Raw genomic sequence first — 4,127 nt, forward strand, 5'->3', positions numbered from 1 at the left:
AGGGCAAGCAGAGTGCAAAGGAGTGCTGTCGTGCATCATATAAAAGACAAATTGAACACATTTTATTTTTTAAGCAAAAAACATATTTATTAAAGGATTGGGATCACAACTGGTATTTCAAGCAAAAAAAAATTTATTTTGGGATCACAACTGGTGATAGGTGGTGGTGGATGCTTGATCGCTTTGGGGATGTGGGGATTGGGGACGGGGTAATGGTTGGGCCTGGCGATCACTCCCAAAATCCTGCTGGTAGCGGGGTACAGGGTATGATCGCTGAAAATGGGAGGTGGAAGGTGGGAATTCAGCATAGGAGTGCGGGGTATAGAACGAGGTCTGGGACAGGATAGGTGGTGGTTGGAGTTGAGGAGGGGGCTGATAGTGAGAGGGAGGTGCTAGCACTGCTGAGGTCCCAGGGGCCATTGGGGGATCATGAGAAACATTATATGGCCCGGCACTTAATTTTGCATGTCGGTATTGCATTGCAATAGCGTACACGCGATCCATACAAAGCTTCTCTTGGTCTCCCCCAATGTCCTCCAGGATGTGGTAAAGGCTGCGGCAGAAGCAGGCGCGTGGGTTGTTGGTGTCTAAAAAGGCATCCATACTGCGCCTCTCCTGCCGCACTTCCTGCAGCAGTGCTAGCACTCTGTCATCAGCCTCCGGATTGAACCCGCCCCTCCTCTGACGTCCACACCCACGGCCACGAACACCGCCACAACCGCGATGCTCTCCACCTTGCTGACTGGCAGGAGACGCGGATTCCAAAGCCCTCGATTCCTGCAAAAGAACAAAAATGTTTACATTGACATGTACATGGACAGACACACAATGAGATAGACAGGCAGACCTAAGCAGTTACCTCGTCTGTGCACTCAACACCTCCCTCGCTGATTGGACGTGGAGATCCAGTGCTTGTCATGGGACTGCTTGGTCTCTCAACCTCTGCCTCTTCTGCATCCACCTCTCTCAGTCTAATGTTAGAAGTTGTCCTGCAGACAATACAAATGTATACGTAACTACTTCAGCCCGGACCATTTAGCTGGCCAAAGACCCGAGCACTTTTTGCAGTTTGTCACAGCGTCGCTTTAACAATGGTGGTCGTGCAACGTGGCTCCCCAAAAAATTTATGTCCTTTTTTTCCCCTCAAACAGACCTTTTTTTAGGTGGTATTTGATCACCTCTGGGTTTTTTTTTTTTTTTTCGGAGCTATAAAAAAGAGTGTAAATTTTTTTTCAAAAATTTTTAATTTAAATTTTTTTAAGTAATAAATATCCCCCAAAAAATAAATAAATCTAAAATTTTTTTTGGTTTAGGCCAATATGTATTCTACAGATTTCAGTTAATAATTTTTTTTTATCAAAAGTTATAGCGTCTATGAAATAGGGGAGAGTTTTATGGCATTTTTCTTACTAATTTTTATTTTATTAGTAATGGGGGCGATCAGCGATTTTTAGCCTGACTGCGACAATATGGCGGACACATTGGACAATTTTGACACATTTTTGGGAAAATTGTCATTTTCACAGCGATCAGTGCGATTAAAATTGCAATGATTACTGTAAAAATTACACTGGCATTGAATGTGTTAACCTCTTCCTCTCCCTGAGACGATCGCCGGTGTGCTCGCAATGGGAAAGCACACTGCCAAGGCGGCAACTTAAAAGGGACGTACAGGTACGCCCATTTGTGCAGCCGTGCCATTCTGCTGACGTATATGTACATGTGGCGTTCGGAAAGTGGTTACAATAGCCATGGAACATACTGCCTGAAAAGCAATGTACATAGGCAAACATATTAAAAAAAACAAAAACTTACGGTCTGGTATGGCTCTGCATATTTTGCCGTAAGAAGAGCAGATTGGTGTGGTAGACGTGTGGTCTCTTAGTTGGCGCTGGTGCTCCACTACGTGCCGCCTTGTCCTCGTCCGTGAGGTCCCTTCTGACACGGTCACATAGGGACTTCCAGCGGCACTGTAGAATTTTGGCTAAAATAACATGGAAAACAAAGGGTTAAATATGCAATCTTCATTTACATTACACACAAACAGATCATGCATTCAAGGAAAATAGACTTACTTATTTCCTTTTTTTCTGCATTTCGCAATTCTTCCCAGCCAGGGGTAATGGCAGCACTGATGTCCTCCCAGGCTTTGACTTTGCGGATGTGGTCTCCATGAAGTGGATGTGCCACATCCCACAGTTCAGGATGGGCCTGTACAGCGCTTATCAGCTCCACTTGTGACACAGAACTTGCCATCTTGAAATCACTAAGCACAGTCACACGGCTGTGCAAAGGACTCTTGGGTAATGTCCAGACAGGAATTTCCTGTGTCCAGACAGGAATTTCCTGTTTTTACAGAGATTACAGTGTCCAATCATCTTTTTTGAGCAAAAAAAACGCTGGAGCTAAAAAACGCGGAAAAACGCAGCGGTCGCGTTTTTGTGCGTTTTTGTGCGTTTTTCCGCGTTTCGCGTTTTTACAGCTCTAGCGCCACGCTTCGGAATGCACTGGTCCTGGGTTTTTTTTACAGCTTAGAAACGCCTAGGCCATTTGCAGCTCAAAAACGTCTAGGTGGGCATGAATCCATAGACTAACATACACAGGCGTTTTTAAGCTGTAAAAAACGCTCAAAAATGCGGCTGTAAAAACGTCCATGTGCATGAGGACTAATGCCCCGTACACACGGTCGGATTTTCCGATGGACAATGTCCGATCGGAGCGTGTTGTCGGAAATTCCGACCGTGTGTGGGCGCCATCGGACATTTTCCATCGGATTTTCCGACACACAAAGTTGGACAGCAGGAGATAAAATTTTCCAACAACAAAATCCGATCGCGTCAATTCCGACCTTGTGTGGCCTGTTCCGACGCACAAAGTGCCACGCATGCTCAGAAGAAATTCCGAGACGGGACAGCTCGTTCTGGTAAACTTAGCGTTCGCAATGGATACAGCACTTTCATCATGCTGCAATGTTCAAAATGGTTTAATACAGCGCACTCTCTTCTTCTTTATAATGTGACAAGAATTAAGTAGTTTTGCTGCTCATATTCACACACACTTCTCACAAACTTATTTCTTTACTATTTATCGGGATTCCCTCAATATATTTTGATTTGTCACATCTGACAACATTATTTTGGTGGGGTTTTTTTTGGTTTTTATTTTTTTCCAGGCTTATTTTTTGTTTTTGGGATTTTTATTTGTACTCCAGAAAATTTTTGTGTGTGTTTTTTGTGTCAAGTTAACACAACACCATTGATATGTTGTTCTATTTAATCTGTAGGAGATTGTTTGGTGGTGTTGTCCCTTGTTAATTTCACATTGTACTTTAGAAGTACCTGAATCGTCACCAACAAACTGTCCTTTTTGGATGAAAACACACACAGGAGAGTAGAATTTACCTAAAAAAATTTTATTAAGGGGTCACAACTATAAAAAAACAAAGAGGGAGGCAACGCTGGAGAAACTGCAGAAATTGGCGAAGCCTTGGACCCCCAGGGCAGACATCAATTATTTAAAAGCAAAATTGGTGGCCTGAGGAGTCCATATCTAAGGGAGTGCAGTCTGGTCCAGAAGTCCCAGAGATCCGGAAAGCAGCAGATGACATCTGTGTCCCCAGGCTGTGGTCATACGAGAGACTGCATCTTCTGTCAGACCAGACTGAACCCAGGGCAATCACTCTTTGGTCTTCCTTCCACGTTTCCTTACAGGCTTTGGCTGTGGTGGTGGAGTTGTGGCAGCAGGAGGAGGAGGAGGAGGATCGTCCATCTCAATGACATCCATCTTGGGTGTTAGTTCCCCACTCACCCCCTTACGTAGGACTTTATAAATCAGGTCCTCAGAAAGCCGGCGTTGGCCCTCCTGCATGCCCTGCAATTTGGTGGCAGCCATGCAGGCAAAGGCCTCTTCAGGACTGGGGAAGGCTCTGAGGGACGCAGAAGCCTCCTGGATCAGCCTGTATGCTGAATCCTGCACAGGACTGGGAGTGGCCTTCCTGGCCCTTTTGTATGGCAGGCGGAGGGGAGGAACCTGAGACTCAGTCAGGCTGCGACTGGTCCCAGGCTTCACTTGGCTGACACTTAGCCCCGCCTCCTCCTGGCTGACACTAATCCCCACCTCCTCCTGAC

The 4,127-nt window shown here is 45.5% G+C and overlaps 1 long non-coding RNA gene across 1 annotated transcript; it reads right to left on the reverse strand.

Moving 5' to 3' along the window:
• Nucleotides 1–707: 707 nt before the first annotated feature.
• Nucleotides 708–2,360, reverse strand: LOC141107257 (uncharacterized). Its single transcript, XR_012235844.1, has 3 exons — nt 1,816–2,360; nt 860–989; nt 708–777 (listed from the first exon to the last, which is right to left on the reverse strand). It is a non-coding gene; the product is annotated as an uncharacterized lncRNA (long non-coding RNA).
• Nucleotides 2,361–4,127: the final 1,767 nt, after the last annotated feature.

Source organism: Aquarana catesbeiana, linkage group LG09 (assembly GCF_042186555.1).
Source record: "Aquarana catesbeiana isolate 2022-GZ linkage group LG09, ASM4218655v1, whole genome shotgun sequence".
Lineage (NCBI taxonomy): Eukaryota > Metazoa > Chordata > Amphibia > Anura > Ranidae > Aquarana > Aquarana catesbeiana.